The following is a 17,617-nucleotide window of genomic DNA, read 5'->3' as shown; positions in this document are numbered from 1 at the left end:
CGAAGAAACGTCTAACCTCCCAGAGTCCCAATGGCAGGGCTTCCACCAAAGGTCCAAGCAATTGCGGGTTTTCTTACCATTTATAGTGAATCAATCGCCTTATATACCCTAAATTTCCAAAAATTGTTTAAAAGGCATACGCTTGAATTCAAACGTCAACAATAGCTATGTTTAAAATGATTTTAGGAATAAAGTTTCTTAAAACGATTTAACTATAATTAATCTAAATTAATGTCGATTAAAACAATTAATATCAATTTTATTTGTAAAATCATTTAAGAAAAACCTCTTAATTGCGTCTCGACTCGGTTAATTTTTTATTTCTCAACTTGTTTAATATAGACTTAATCTGTCTATTAAAAAAATAATGCGGGAAGATTTTGTTGAATCGAAGAAATATTGGCGAAGTTTTCTCTCAAATTTTATTCTATTTTTGTAAAGGCAATTAAAAAATTTCACGGTGTAGAGTTTTACCTATAAACGTATTAAGTTTGCCAACTATTAAATAGATAATTTGTATCTCCAATAAATAGTTTGAGTCAAGTACAGGTTCAAACTGTACTACTATAGCCTATATGGCAAAACACCCCTTCTGTTAAAACTATGCGTATTGTAGTTTTAAGTTTATCTCTAGTTGACGTAGTTCTTATTTAATCCTATATTTTGTCAAATTTTAAGGATATTTTTGCATATTAGAGCCGGGATTTGTTTTCCCAATTTGCCTCGAGCTTCCAAGCCCAAGCCCCCCCCCCCCGACAAACATTTTCTCGGCTGATCGAGGGTTTACCTAAAATTTAATTATCTAGCGAGTTATGTATAAAAAGAGTTAATATAAAACCCAAACCTTGGGAAAAGTCTCGCCGCACCTGCGACGTTTTCGTTTAGCTATAGGGAGGCGAAACTCGTACTATTTTTGGCGCCCAAATTTCGCCCGTAAAAATGCGACCACGGTACTAATTGAAAGCTATGCTAATCAGTCGCTGGGATTTGTTGTTAGTTCCTTTTCAAACGGTTATCCTCTCACCCCCACCCTGCCTTTCTCTCACGCCCCCCCCCCGCTATACGCACTCTAGAGTCTCGAGAAAATCTTTCCCGCCAAAATTAGTATATAGGTATAAAGAAAAGCGCGCGCTCGCGCTATCCTCTTCCGCCACGTGCTTCAGTTCGCGCCTGTTTAGGCCTAAACGCTTATCGAGAATGTAGTCGAGGGTAAAAGTATATAAAGGCAAAGTTATCAATGCACGTACTCGCAAAATGAGCTGATTTTATAAATTTTTACCTCTCCGAGTGACGAATAATCGCCTTATATACCCTAGATTTCCAAAAATTGTTAAAGAGTCATACGCTTGAATTCAAACGTCAACAATAGCTATGTTTAAAATTATTTTAGGAATAAAGTTTCTTAAAACGATTTAACTAGAATAAAGGTAAATAACTGACGATTAAAATAATTAATATCAATTATATTTATTTAATTATTTAAGAAAAACCTCTTAGTTGCGTTCTTGGAGAGGTTTATTTTGGTTTCCTAATTTGTAACGTTAAATCTTTAATCTCATTGTCTAAAATCCTCCTGATTCAAATTGAGTCCCTGTAAGTTTGCTTTCCATAATACTATTTCTGAGACGACATTGGTAGTCAAATGGAATTCAAAATTTTACTGTTAGGTATTTATTTAAACTTGGTTTCCAATAACTTCCTGTTAATTTTCTTCGTAACTAAGTAACTGTATATCGGCAGGCATGAAGGGAAGCGAGTCTAGATCGGGTGAAGAGTAGATTTAGGCGGTGGGGGAGGGGGGGGTGATCCGGGTGTTGGAAGTTGGAGGGATGCTTGGTAGGTTGGTTGGGCGCCCTGGAAACTTTGGGTCCCCGAGATGGGCTTAGTCCGGAATTGAGTAGTAATCCTTGGAAGCGCCGAAGTAGCTCCGGATTAAGGGGCAATTTTATGCAAGCTCGGAGATGCTCTCGCGTATCCCTAGGAATTCCTTTCTCAGCGCTGGCACCGTGTCTGCGTCCGAGGAATTAGAAACACTCGATAAGCTGTTTCGGATATATTTTCTATTATAAAATTTTCTATATACTATATACTCCTGCCTCCTCGGGCTCTTTAAGACTTCCTTCACGTCGGAAGGAGGAGGTAAGAGAAGCGGGTGGGTTATTACCTTTCAACCGGGATTATGCCTTACCTGGATTGAATTACCCGCCGCACCCTTTATTGGCTATTCCTAATTTATTATTCATTTTTCTTTTATTTAACTGATTATTTATTAATTAAAGTTGACAGGGCACACCAGTTGACAATCAGAAATGCGGAATAGAAACGCGCGCGCGCGCCCCGGGGAGGGGAAGGGGGGAATATGTCACGTGTTCCGATGATATTAATAGGGGCGCGTGAATCCCAAACGGGCGCGCGTAAATCCCAAACGTCTCGCGACAAATTCACGTGCCTGATTCCCGCCATATTATTTTGTTCCCTAGAAATCAGTTACGAGTACGATGAGTTTTAACTTTGTAATAGTATCTTTTAAGTACGCGGTAGCCAAGGCTAAGATACATAGTATTTTTGTCGGCTCCGAGCTAACCAATTTCAGACGCTCTTATTGTTCTACACGGTATAGAGAATAGCCACTTATGTTTTAGACAAGAGAGAGAAAGAGAGAAAAAAATAGCAGGGGAGAAATATCAGAGAATTCTCTCTCTTCTCTCGCCACGGAGTCCCATAAGGAGAAGGGAGCGTCTTGGAAAGGCGGCGCGGATGGTTTTCGTACGTTAATTGTATCTAGGAGGGGAGTCTAGATAGCTCGTTACGTATTCTCTCTCTCTCTCTCTCTCTCTCTCTCTCTCTCTCTCTCTCTCTCTCTCTCTCTCTCTCTCTCACTCCACTTAGCTATAGTCGTTTTTTTTTTGTTCAGCAAAGAGCGCGCCGAGATAATTTTCCCTTTCTTTATTCCGCGCCAAATTTGCCTATATTCAAGCTAGCCACACTTTCGCCTTCGCTATGAGAAAAAAAGGAGGGAAGGGTTTTTCTCTTTCACAGGCCAGGTTGGTTATCTAATAGCTGAAAATGATTCCCTGGAATTTTATTCGTTTTGCTTTATGGAGGACGAGTGAGCGAGAGAAGGAAAACTATTGGAGAGAATGTAAACAGTTTAGCGCCAAAGCCTCCTTTAAAACTAATTTCTTTATTTTTATTTTGAAACCATTTAATTTGGATTCGTGTTCACGTATCTAACCTAATCTAATACAAGGTAACCTAACACAAGCTAAGCTAAGCTAAGCCAACCTAACACGAGCTTAGCTAAGCTAAGCCAACCTAACACGAGCTTAGCTAAGCTAAGCCAACCTAACACGAGCTTAGCTAAGCTAACCCAACCCAACACGAGCTAAGCTAACCCAACCCAACACGAGCTAAGCTAACCCAACACGAGCTAAGCTAACCCAACCCAACACGAGCTAAGCTAACCCAACCCAACACGAGCTAAGCTAACCCAACCTAACACGAGCTAAGCTAACCCAACCTAACACGAGCTAAGCTAACCCTACCGAACACGAGCTAAGCTAACCCTACCTAGCACGAGCTAAGCTAACCCAACCTAGCACGAGCTAAGCTAACCCAACCGAACACGAGCTAAGCTAACCCAACCGAACACGAGCTAAGCTAACCCAACCGAACACGAGCTAAGCTAACCCAACCGAACACGAGCTAAGCTAACCCAACCGAACACGAGCTAAGCTAACCCAACCGAACACGAGCTAAGCTAACCCAACCGAACACGAGCTAAGCTAACCCAACCGAACACGAGCTAAGCTAACCCAACCGAACACGAGCTAAGCTAACCCAACCGAACACGAGCTAAGCTAACCCAACCGAACACGAGCTAAGCTAACCCAACCGAACACGAGCTAAGCTAACCCAACCGAACACGAGCTAAGCTAACCCAACCGAACACGAGCTAAGCTAACCCAACCGAACACGAGCTAAGCTAACCCAACCGAACACGAGCTAAGCTAACCCAACCGAACACGAGCTAAGCTATAACCCAACCGAACACGAGCTAAGCTAACCCAACCTAACACGAACTAAGCTAACCCAACCTAACACGAACTAAGCTAACCCTAAGCCGTAGTCCAATCCAGGGCGGTGAGAAATACATAGTATGGTTGGTTTTCTGATTCGGTATATTATATGATTTCATTACAATGGCACCTTTTTAGACTTATCCTATATATATATCTGGGCTATCCAAAGTGGTAAGCGATTCTGGCTGGCCCTACCTACCTTATGTAGCGAGCATCTTGTCTAAATGGGTCGGCGGTATAGTAAAGTTGAGCCCGCGCGCCTAATGACCCCCTAGCGGCGACCAAAACTCATCCCGACCAGAACAGAGAGAGAGAGAGATTCAGTTCTGTAAGAGGTAGAAAACGTATTTGGTCCAAATGCCTAAGAACTGTTTGGTTTTTTTTTTCGGTTTCTTTTACTGGACGCGCTCTGTATGCGCTCGAGACCTTTTCCCCTCGTAATGGCGCTCTTTCACATTCTCTATCCATGTTCAAGATGAAGTTTCAACGCTGCTATAGTCTATTAGATGGAGCTAAAAGTAGATTATTTGGAAGATTTCAAAATTCATAAGATCCTTTTCGGTTGCTTTATTAGATTGAAATTTTATAGCTGGGTGATAATTAGCTCCTTTGTTGTATTGACTTCGCGATAATTTACTTCCGGGATGTTTCGGGTTGATAGTACTTGTTGACTATCGCAGTTGAGTCTATGACGCGGATGACTTTAAATGTTCCTTCGTTTTAGATCGATTTAAACTTGAACGCCCGTTGGAAACTCAATCTGACACAGAAAGACCTAAAAAAAAAAACCCGTAAGAAAATCTTTATAGCTTTCTTGAAGTCAGATCGAGTGCCATTTTGTCTTATCATTTCCCCGAGTCTTCTCGGAATTAAAACAGTTTTATCTTTTGATGATGATTAACCATAGAGGGGTTCGACACTCGCTTGCGCTTAATATCATCAAAATGAATTCGAGAGATCGAGGCGACATTTGTCTCGAAAATAAGAGCGATGATATAATTATTTTGAACCCATTTTTGGTATCATTTTTTTTTTTACCAAAGAAATATCGTGATTGAGGGATGAATTTCGTTTTAATTAAAAACGACTTATTTATTTTTTTATGCTCGCGGCGCTCTTCAATTGGTTCGTTTACGTCCTACGCCCTTTCCTTCCGCGTATTTTTATTGGCAAATATTTAATTGATTAACATTACGTGTATTTTCAAAATTTATTTCTTATAGGTATTTAAACCCACGCATGCGCTCGAGTCGCGACAATGTTGGGATTAACAAATTTTTTTATGCAAAATTGAATTTGAAAAGGTCTTGATGATTTTTACCTTAGTCTCAGCTAATTCGATCACGACCTCTTGGGTCCTTTATGAAATCAAAAACAATAAGAAAAGGTTGAAAGGGGGAGGGGAAGAGAGGGGGGCGAGCAAGAAGTTACGGCACTCCATAAAAAGCCGGATTACCCCTCGTTGTACCCCCACTATCTCCCCCCCCCTTCCGTGGTAGGATCCAGTGACAAGTTGATTTGTCGCCGAAAAGCTAAGAAGATACGATACGATGTGGCCGCGACGAATAAAAGCGACTTTAAAGGAAAACGCTAACCTCTAGAAAACATTATTCTTGTTAATTTTAACCGTATTAGGTGATTTCGCAAAGTCATGTGCAACTGTTTTTCGAGACGTCACTGTTATGAAAATAGGTTTTGGCCGTCCGTATTTCTAGAGGGCGATTGTTATGTGTCGTCTGCTACAATATGACAGGCTATGCTGCAAGTTAAAAGCTAACAAACGTGTTTACGGATTCATTACTTTGTTTACGAAATAAATATTAATTTTATTATTACTATTTATTATTATTGTTTCTAAACAGGAAACAAACTCTTTAGCTGCTAAATCCCTATTCGCAAACCCAACTGTATCGTCATCCTGATAAATAGGGCTAAGATGAGTGGGAAACAAAGACGTCAATGGCTACCGGAAGTCCTTATTGTTCGAAGGCATGTTTGATATGATAGTACCATATCAATGTTTCGTCTTTAAGACTATAAGGTGCTCAGTATTTACACCCAACTTGCAGGGTCGGATTTTGTTTGATTCGGGTTAACTTTTCCTTTAGTCTCTCACTCGTACTGTAACAAGAAGTAAAGTAGCGGAGGGACGGGAAAGGCTATAGCGTCACTCGGAAAAATTATGGTTGAAAGACGTGGTGGAAATATTATGAAAGGTTCTCTTCTTTCCTCAGTACTACACCTTATGACGTACATTTTTGAGCCGGGTTGGGGCAAAAGCCCCCTTCCTCCTCCCCCTAGAACTTAGAGGGGCTCTCTCTTTCTTTCTTTCTAAGATTCGAGCTTATAGCTAGAGAGTCGCGGATAAATCATCGCCTAGCCCGAAAAAGTGGCGCGTTTTTCCCGCCGCAATAAAAGCTGGATTCCCGCAGAATAGAAAACGCCTTTCCAAGATATTCCCCCAAATTTCCAAGCCCGCACTCACTAACAACACTCGATTCTTTCTCTCTATGTACTAAACCCAAGCTCCTTTCATTTCAAAGACAAAATGTAGTAACTCCCGGTATTTACAATTGGACTCGGGTTTCTACCAAACTATAGAGTGATTTTGAAATTTGGGGGTTGGAGAAGTAGTGGCGTCGTAGCCCCCTAAAATTCTGTAGCAATATATAAAAAATTATAATGATAGATTTGTTAAGTTTCATCTTTGTAGAGATTAATTTCAATACCAAACAGTACAATTTTGAAGAAAAAATGAACGAAAAACAAATAAATAGATACCATTCAACAGATGGAGACATTTTATATGTTTCCCTTCTTTCGAAGGGAGCCCCAGTAGTGGCGACTAAAAGCAAACCAAAACTAAAACCAAACAATTGTCTCATAGTCAGTATTTCTGTTAAATTATCAAAGGAAAAATTGTATACATTGTTTACAGGCATGGAGGATTCCTACCATTAACACAGGGAGACCAAGCGACTTGGAGCGTAAAATCGTCTGCTATTTTACGCTCTAAGTTGCCTGGTCTCCTGGTGCAAAAGGTATGAATCCTCCTTGCTTGTAAACTATGTATTTCTTTAAAATACGAATAATTTCACGTTGACAAAAATTTTCGGAAAACTATAAAGGTCTATACATATTGCAATGAACCAAACGCATATATGCTCCCAAACATTGATTGGCTTCTAAAACAATGGAAACATAGTCATTAGCTTAAATTGTTAGATACCATGGTTCAGTAGTGTTCTTAGATTGAATATTATTGAACTTTTCTGATTAGTCTTTGTCACGGTGAAAACTGTCCCCTCAGTTTGACAGACCCCTTTAATTCAATCATGGCAGACTTACGAGGAAGCGTCTCGCTGTATAAATGAAAAATTAAGTGACTTACGACGTTTCGTTTCCGAGTCGAAACCCCTTAAATGTTATACTTTTTTGGCATTCGGTATATATTATTATACGTATGATCCAGTCCCTGAATTTAGTTCGGATCATACAGGAAACTCTATAGGAATGAATATAAGGGGGCGATAGATACTAAACCCAGCATGGAGAAGACTGCAGCAGGCTGACCCGACCGGGCCGGCCATCGTCGACTTCTCTTTATATCTCTCTCGTACGTAATAGTGTAGACCTAAGAAAATTACAATGTAATAAATAATCTTGCGGAATAAAGCCGAGTGAGTGCATGCGTGGCGCGCCTGCCTGCCTTTAAAATTATGATGAAATCGTAAATTTGAGTGCGCCAAAAGGTTTTAGGGGTATGTGTTTTTCTTTTCTTTTTAACCCCGGCCGGTACCATACCACCTGGTCTAAAATTCTGGCTGCTCTCTAAATATGGTAGCTAGCACTATTTGATACTAACTTTAATGTAGTGAAATTTGTCTCAATCTCTCTATTCCCACTATCAAGTTTCATTTTGTTTTATATCTAAAAGCTCCATTCGGAGTTAAAATTGTGCACGATCGAGTGAGCTATGGATAAAAATAAGGCGCTAAGGAGGTGGTGCCATCTTGACGCTGCAGCCCGTGACAAAATTTAATTATTTTCAAATTATACCCGCGAATCTTTTACGTTTAGTCGTTGAAGGCAGTCTGAACATGGGCCTTGGTTGAAATATTTTCCCTGTCTATTCTTAATATCAAGTTAAATTTATTTATTTTGTTATATCTAAGGGTTTTCTGTAAGGTAAGGCGGAGAAGAGACGATTTAATTTGGGTTTGGAATGCGTTATTCCCGCCTTTAAACTCTATTAGCAACTCCAATTTGAATTTATTTATTTGGTGATGGCGCGCGCGATTTAGGCATGCACGTGAATAATATGTATATGGCAGTCATCTGCCTTTGACTGTATTAAGTTCCATTGGAAAATAGCATTATAGTGTCATTACTCTATAATTTGTATTCCCGCTTTCGTGCGATTTTTATTAGCGTTTTGGTTTTTTATTTTTTTCTCACCAACAACACGGATAAGGCGTTAACTTGTTGGCTCCCTAGTTTTTTTAACCAATCACGCGACGCAAAAGTTGAATTCTTTTTAATTTTAATGATGAAAAGACGGTCTTCTTACGTCATGCCGGAAAATAATCTAAAGGGGAAGTATAAGTAAGTGCGCGAGACAAACAAATCCTTATAAATCGTAATCAATAACGCGGACTCGACGTCTATCGTTTTCCTATCGAGTTTCGCATCATTTATAATCATTTTTTCCAGCACGTATATACGTTGTTGTAATCCTTAAATACGCGTCAAGCCGGCTCATTTTCAAAGTCATTGTACTTGGCGAATGGCGCGACGCAACCCACTGAATAATATTCACCATTCCCCCATGAATATTGTATCTAAATTATTCAAGAGCAAGGAGTCCGACGTTCCCAAAATTTCGCGATTTCTTCGTTAATTTCGCGATTACGCCAAAGATTTCTTCGTTAATTTCGCGATTACGCCAAAGATTTCTTCGTTAATTTCGCGATTACGCCAAAGATTTCTTCGTTAATTTCGCGATTTCGCCAAAGATTTCTTCGTTAATTTCGCGATTTCGCCAAAGATTTCTTCGTTAATTTCGCGATTTCGCCAAAGATTTCTTCGTTAATTTCGCGATTTCGCCAAAGATTTCTTCGTTAATTTCGCGATTTCGCCAAAGATTTCTTCGTTAATTTCGCGATTACGCCAAAGATTTCTTCGTTAATTTCGCGATTACGCCAAAGATTTCTTCGTTAATTTCGCGATTACGCCAAAGATTTCTTCGTTAATTTCGCGATTTCGCCAAAGATTTCTTCGTTAATTTCGCGATTTCGCCAAAGATTTCTTCGTTAATTTCGCGATTTCGCCAAAGATTTCGGAATTTCATCTTTGATTTCGTAATTTCGTGATTTCTTCAAAGATTTTTCGAGAAGCGTACGGGATTTCGTGTAAATATCGGACCCCTCGTTAGCATGCACCCTTTTTTGAAAACACTCTATATATTCGTGTTGGTATTGGATTTATTCATCGATGAGTATGAGATGTCTCTGAATTCGAGATGTAGCGCTAAATGTCAAGACATGAAAATCTTTAATAGGGAATGATTGGCCGGATGTTTTAAAATCTCCAGAGAGAGGGAGAGAGGGGGGGGGAGAATGTATCGAACGCTTGATAAAATGTTTTCTTTATCGTTTCGATATGATACTATTATTTCGGTTTTTCTAAATGAATGATTTTTCAACTATAAACGATTTGCTCCACTACTTTTGAGCGGATTCACCCTCAAGGGGCAGTTAGGGGGGGGGGGTTGGAATCTTAAGAAGGAGATTATCCGCGATGGATATATAAATGATTGGATCTTTATAGTTGGTGAATTTTTTTAAGATGGTCGCGCCTGATTGGTTCGTTTCTTTGTATTATTTTTGTCATTGGTTAAGATAGATCGCTTCCCGTTGACCCCATTAACGGATCGGAACGGTCACCAAAGGATAACCAGCTCTTTACCCCCCCCCCCCACCTTCCCGAGATATTGTCGCCTTTTTTCTTAACCCACCTATATGTGACGTCATTCGCTTATACGTAAATTGTTTTAAGGAGATGTTAGCGGTTAGATTTTCTTCTAGGGTCAAATATTTGGTATCGTTTGAAAGGGGAGAAATAGGGCCACATCATACTCTAAGAACTTGCCCGTATCTCTAATAGAACCAGAGATATGAGCCTTCAAAGTTGTCAGTAAATAACTCCATGTTAATCCTATGGAGGGAGAGTTAACGAACATTTTGCTTAATTACTTGGCTCCTGTTTGTTGTAACCCCAAATTTTTAGTACCGTTTAAAAGGGAGAAATTGGGCTATAACATACTCAAAGAACTTGCCCCTATCTCTTACAGAAACAGAGTTATGAGCCTCCAAAGTTATCTTATTTTATTTGATTTGATTTGGACTTGGGCATAAGTCATAAAAAAACCAACATGGTTGGAGAACTTAAAACTATTTTTAATTTGTAGCAGAAATTTCCTCGTTATTGAAAAAAGTATAATTATTTAAAATTATTAAATAGACTCCCGTATTTATAGGTAAAATTCAAATTAACTTAATTTAAATACATTATAATTTAACAATAAAATAGATCAATTATTTCAGACCAGTTTTATTAAAGCGGTCTTCAATAAAAAAACCCTTTGATCCAAAGAAAAATATAGTTAATACAAAATTTATAGATAAATCTTGATTATTTTCTATTGTTAGTTAAATATTAATTACTAATTAAGCCCTACCCCCGAATCAATTAATATTGAAATCAATTTAGAAGAAGGAGAAAAAAAAAGAAACTAATTATTGTATAGAAACAAAAAAATCTTTATTTCTTACACAAAACTTAATTCTTACTTTTTTGTCGCGGTGAGTGTATTGTTAGACAGTGTGTCCTGGCAGTAATTATTAATGTTCGAATAGATATAATTTAATATAGGGTTCACTGTCATCTCGAAATTGTATTAATACCGGAATTTAATGATGGCGTATAGCGTGTCCTTCGAAAATTGTTTCACTTCCCCACGTGTTTTTTTTTTTTTTTTTTACTTCATTTCCCGCCCTTTTTTTAAGATACACAAACTGCATACAAATTCACGCGCCAAATTCTTTCATTTATCTTACCCGGGAAAGGGGGGGGGGGGGGTTAGGACGATTTCTTAGCGTTGAAATCCTCGTGCCTTTGTTAATTTAAAATATTTATTTTTATTTCAAATTCATAATCAAATCTAACTGTTAATACAAGATTGACCAGATTCTAAAACTATTCATTTAATTATTTCAAAAGCCAAAAAGATTAAAACGTATTTATTAAATCTAGAGGTGTGCGGTTAACCGTTTCAATCGAATAATTCGATCGAATACCGAACCGAATAATTCGATTCGGTATTCGATAAGCCCATTTTCACTATTCGATACGAATATCGAATACCGAACTGACTATTCGGTTAAAGTTTGACTACCATAAATTTAGGTCCTTGACACTAGAGAGACCACCTTATTTTAAATCATATCATCCCAATTTTTTTGTCTCCCATCAAAAACTACCAGCAAGTGCATAGGAAAATTTTAAGAAATACTTGGCCACCAATGAGGAAAGGTATTTTGAAATTTAGGAGCTTCTAACTGTTCTTCTCCTTGCTTTGTATTGACTATTGGCGAATATTAGGGTTACTACCGGATTAACCGCGAATAGTTGGCCTAGTATTCGCGAATATTAGGGTTAAATATTCGCGGTTACTAGGCTTAACTATTTGCGATTAATCGGGAAGGAAAAAAAAATTACCAAGGCCCAACTATTCGGTATTCGATTCGGAATAAACTATTCGATTCGGTATTTGATAAGGAAAATTTTTGGGTATTCGATAACCGGTTCGATACCCAAAAAGTGGTATTCGCACACCCCTAATTAAATCGCTTGGAACTCTTCCGCGGTCCGTCTCAACCACACGCAGAGCTTATTTTAATTTAATTAGTTATATTGATTTAATCGACATTTAATGTATTGCTAATTATCTGCAGGTTAAAGTTCATTATTGGGGGGTTTTTTTCTCGAAATTTAGTCGATTAGTACCGTAAGTTTATAAGATATGTTCACCATAAGTTTGTCACTGGTTACAAACTGGAGCTTGTCATGAAGTGACAACGTATGTCATAGTTTCAGGGTAAAGCGACGCCTGGTGAGGCGCTGTCAAAGGCTTAGTACAGACTAAATAGGAAGATGGACTGCGAAACCGAATGTAGTACTTCAATTCTCGTTTGTCGTTCTCGAACTAGCTCGAGCTGTAAGTCTCTAGCATTACAAAGTATCGGTAGTGTTAAACTTATGTTAGTACGAACTGACCAATGGTCAGATGTTACGGTCTTCCCTCCAACCGTGGGGACGATCTTTTGTGATGAAAATTGAGATTTACTTAAAATGGAATAGAAATAACGTTTCACCATCCCTTTAATAAGAATGTTTCGCAATATTTGAGGTTAATCATAAACAACTCTCGTAAAATGATTAATTAATTTGAGACGCCGAAAATCGTCAAGGATTTTCGGGCGTTCTGCTTTTTTTTTTTTTTTTACTTTTTTTTCTATAAATTTCTCAGGCAGATGTTAAGAAATGTCATCCCCCCAGGAAGGGGGGGGGCGACCCAAGAACCTCTGTAGACTTTTTCGAATGTTAAATTTGAGCGTGTGGTCCTTTCCTTTCCTTTGATGGTCGAAAATTTGACCCCTTTGAAAAGATTTTTGAGCCAAACTTGCTTAAAAGAAAATACTCTCAAAAAAAGTTTTAAAATTTTTCGACCGCTGTCTTTTATGACGTCGATTTTTCGGCCTGTTTCTGGAAAAGAACGTGATTGGCTTGCAAGGGGCGTTCTTTAATCGCTCGTACTGGCAAAGGGCGATAGGGGGCGCTCGCTGACGTTGTCAGATCACGCTCGCGCTGTAAAAATGGCGTCGGCACCAAAAAGTTCGTAAATCGTCTGCGAGCAAAAGCAACCTCCCAACTCGCCAAATAAAGAGAAATTTTCCCGATTTGAAAAACACATATTTTATTTTGCACCCAAAAATCCCTAACACCGGATCGGATCCGAAATTCTCATCTCTATATGGTGTAGCGCCGAGTTTGCTATTTTTTTTTTGAGGAATTTATTCAAATAACACTTGAATATTAATTCTAGAGTTATAATTAATAATATTTAAATTAGTTTTATATCCTTGATATACGTCTGTTGATGATTTCCCATAGAACCTACCATCCCACCGTATTTATTAATTTTTTCATGAGAGGTTTGAATAAATTCTTGATATATATATCTTTATTGAAGATCATGGCGATTTTTCCGATCCGAGGGGTGGGCCACTAAATTTAAAATAAGTAAAAAACACTTGGCTATCTGCGCGGTACTCTTTAAGATTCCGTACCCAGGACCGGAAATAACAAAAAATATATATATATTTTTAGGACACGTGACCAGTGACGCCCCTTTTGACTGGAAAATTTATAGGACATTGTCCACTACAGTATGCAAAAATATTGTTGCATCTTAATAGTCAGGCCAAGAAGCGATATCTAGTTTACTAGGGAGAAGGTATAAGATGCCAATGTATTCGCGCGCCATAGTCCTAGTCCCCCTTTCAAAATATAAGGGGGGACGTAAAGGGAGGCCGGGCCATTTCGCCTCTCCCCAGTCGGAAAATACGTAATTTTCGTCATTCGCGTCGCGTTGACGTGAGTTTTCAAGAACCAATGAGATGCTGGATGTAATTTAGAGGCGGGGATTAACTCCGGACCTACTATACGTTTGGACTGGAGATAAAGCTGGAAACGTGGCGAATTTATACCTTCTCCCTAGTAAACTAGATATCGCTTCTTCTTGGTCAGGCTATCAAAACTTTGAAAAAATGTCCAGTGACGCCCGTAGGTTTTAAAAAATGTATGGGACATTTTAAAATTTTATTGGACAATGTCCAGTGTCCTACGCTTATATCCGGCCCTGTCCGTATTCACTGGTTTTCTAGTAGCTATACCCGACACCTCGGTTTAAACTAAAGAAGGCGGATGGAGCTGTAAGCGTTACTCGTGTACGTATAAACTTTGTAAACATTGTGTAACGTCATTTTGGCGCTTCCCTTCCCTTATTTATCGATTTGTTAGTTCTTTCCTTTTTTTTCTTTTCATCTTGTGTCGGTGGTCGAAAGAACCGCGAACTATAAAATTTAAATAACTTTGGCTGGCATCGGTATGCTAAAGCCAAGAAATTTCCCGCCTATTACACCCATTAGATATTTTTTAAAAGATTATTAACGCCAAACATTATTACAATTTATATCTTCTTGTCAAACATTATAATAACAACAACGAGCTACGTTGTTTATTTTAAATCATATTATAGGCCTAGTTTGCGCCTGTTTACTTTTTCTAATAAACGTAATGTTTATTCCGTGCTTAATTAAAACCCTGAGTTATATTCCGTTGATTTAAGGCCTTTTCAGGAGATACAATATTTTGGATTAATTTAGATGAGTAAACTTGTTGGGTCATGAGTACAGAAGCTGTATAGACAAGTTGAATCAACTAATTATATATGGATTACTGTTCAATTGAATTTTTACTGACTCAAATTTTTGACCCTTCTAGTTTAGTCAAATATTATATCAACAAATTATAATTGGATTACTGCTGGGCAATTCTTGCTTACTCAAATTTTTGACCCATTCTTAGTTGAGTCAAAAATTGTACCCTCTGAAAAGGCTTTTATACTCTATTTAAATAAGTTAATATCACAAAGCACTACTTTTTTACGCTTAAACTGTGTTCGGTTTTTTTAGCTTAACGTTAGCAATCAGCTTCTCAAATATTCTACAGAATATCAGCATTTCCCTCAAGAATATTGAATCTTATTTTAATATTTTCTATACATTTTGAAAAAAATCTCGACGATTATCGTTTCCAAATGAATTTGTTGAATATTCAGGGAGACGTGGTAATATATTCGCGTTATATCACTTCAATATCAAAGTATGTTTCGAAACCCTAGACGGACGACTTTGATAAGTTTTAAGAGGGGGGAGGGCTAATAAGGCGTTATAAACGACACTTTTGGCAACTTATAAACACAACTAACTATCCCCACGCGACACTTTGCTCCGGCTTTAATACAAATTTAACAGCGAGGGGGAGGAGAGAGAGATCGTGGGGATAGGAGTATAAATTCGAAAGATAATAAGGGCGCCAATATTGACGATAAAATCCTAGTTCATCTTTATACATTATTTTAGAGTTATTTTATCCAAAAACTATTTAGTTAACTAGAGGCAAAGGCACATTACATACATTTTTCTTACTTTTCAGGACGCCATTTTGAAAGATTGTGGTTGGAAAAATCAAAGCCTAAATATTCAGGGGTTCATACAAACCTGGAAAACTCATGGAAATAGATGACAAAAAATTAGGGAAATTTGAAATTTCGAATTTTTATTAATAATCAGGGAGATTTCGAATTTTTATTAATAATCAGGGAGATTTCGAATTTTTATTAATATTCAGGGAAGTTTCGAATTTTTATTAATATTCAGGGAAGTTTCGAATTTTTATTAATATTCAGGGAAGTTTCGAATTTTTATTAATATTCAGGGAAGTTTCGAATTTTTATTAATATTCAGGGAAGTTTCGAATTTTTATTAATATTCAGGGAAGTTTCGAATTTTTATTAGTATTCAGGGAAATTCTGAATTTTTATTAATATTCCGGGAAATTTCGAATTTTTATTAATATTCCGGGAAATTCGTGAGGGTTTTTTTTTTTTTTTCATTGTGAAACTGTTCCTTTAAATTCAACACCATGCTTTTAATTTAAAGGTTAGTGCCACTATAGTATATTTTACTAAATAATTTCCAAGGCGCTTAATTTCTAATTTTGCACGCAATTTGCTTAGAGCAGCGGTCAAAACGAACAACGCCAGCCAGCTATAGGATTATATTTTAATAAATTACGAGTTAAGCCTTGTATCTGAAAACTGTACAAAATGGGTGGCAAAATTGGTTGTTTATATTTCTTCGTGACATATCCTCGTTGTATTTCGCGTGTCTCGACTCCATTTCCTGTCCGCACCGAGAAAGGGCGTAGATACCTTTTTCGAAACCAAATAGATACTTTAAGAAATTAAGCTTTAAGGTATGACCCCCCTATCTTTGTCTAGGTGTGTTTTCTTAAACTCTCCATTACTTCACGAGCGCCGCGAATTAACGAGGGGCGCTTCCTAAAATTTTGTCGCCGATTCGACGCGTATTGCTTCCACGAATTGCGATTATTTATTAGCGAATGCGATCTCAACAGATACCCGTGAGTTTTTACCTCTCAGAGTGACGATGACGTCACTAGGAGAGGTATTACACTGGAAAGTCTGTGTGTGTGTCTGTCACTGCGTTCGCAGTTGGCAAATCTGATTAAGAAGTACGCGGCGATCGGCTAGGGTTACGAGAAGCGTCTAGCCTCCCAATGGCAGGGCTTCCGCCAATCGCCTTTTATACCCTAAAATTCCAAAAATTGTTAAAGAGGCATACGCTTGAATTCAAACGTCAACAATAGCCATGTTTAAAGTGATTTTAGGAATAGAGTTTCTTAGAACGATTCAACTATAATTAAGGTAAATTACTGACGATTAAAATAATTACAATCAATTATATTTATTTAATTATTTAAGAAAAACCACTTAATTGCGTCTCGACTCGGAGAGGTTAATTTTGGTTTCCCAACTTGTCTTCATAAGGTGTCGCGAAAAAGGCTGGTAATTACAGGAGCCAAGTACAGTTGGACGGTTTTATGGGGAAATCAATTTTGAGTCGAAAATGTAACGTAACGTTTTACGGATGACCCCTTAAATTTAAGTGAATTCTACAGGGCCGTTAGGCCCTTGTAGATATGACTTCATACTCTTTTGTAACGTTAAAGCAAAATTCACATGCTTTTACCAATTTTCCTATGGAGATTAACATGGAGTTTTTCGTGATATTTAACCACCTCTAACTGAAAAACTAGAGCGAAGTTACTTTTCGGAATACTCTTAATTTAACAATTAAGTATTCAGGGTGTGCGATCGGCTAGTCTAATCAGAAACAATTAAGTCTAAGTATGTTAATTTTAGTTAATTACAGAAGTACTTGTTTCGACCATCGTGATTGGACATAATAATAATGCTAGAGCTCTTCGAAAACTCAAAATAACCAAGTATCTATGGTGTAGTGGTTATCACGTCCGCTTTACACGCGGAAGGTCCCGGGTTCGAGCCCAGGTAGATACATGTTTTGCCCATCGTGATTGGACATAATAATAAGCTAGATCTCTTAGGAATCTCAGTATTACCAGGTATGTGTAGTGTAGTGGTTATCTCGTCCGCCTAACACGCGGAAGGTGCAACGTTCGGGCCCTGCTAGATACATGTTTTGACCATCGTAATTGGACATAATAATAAGCGGTAAAGAAAACATAATTAATCAAAATTTAATTACATTAAGACTGAAGCGACAGATATTATATAAAAACGTCTT

The 17,617-nt window shown here is 37.9% G+C and overlaps 1 protein-coding gene and 1 non-coding gene across 3 annotated transcripts in view; both read left to right on the top strand.

Moving 5' to 3' along the window:
- LOC149651214 (uncharacterized) overlaps window positions 1-17,617 on the top strand; it is a 133,901-nt gene that overhangs the window by 13,928 nt on the left and 102,356 nt on the right. The window lies entirely within an intron of this gene.
- Window positions 17,298-17,370, top strand: TRNAV-UAC (transfer RNA valine (anticodon UAC)). The gene has a single exon. It is a non-coding gene; the product is annotated as a tRNA-Val (tRNA).

The sequence above is a fragment of the Phalangium opilio genome, unplaced genomic scaffold (genome assembly GCF_054372755.1).
Source record: "Phalangium opilio isolate 3A_F unplaced genomic scaffold, DU_Popi_V2 ptg000082l_1, whole genome shotgun sequence".
NCBI classification, from domain to species: domain Eukaryota; kingdom Metazoa; phylum Arthropoda; class Arachnida; order Opiliones; family Phalangiidae; genus Phalangium; species Phalangium opilio.
The sequence above is the reverse complement of the archived record's forward strand: the minus strand, read 5'-3'. Positions and strand labels throughout refer to the sequence as shown.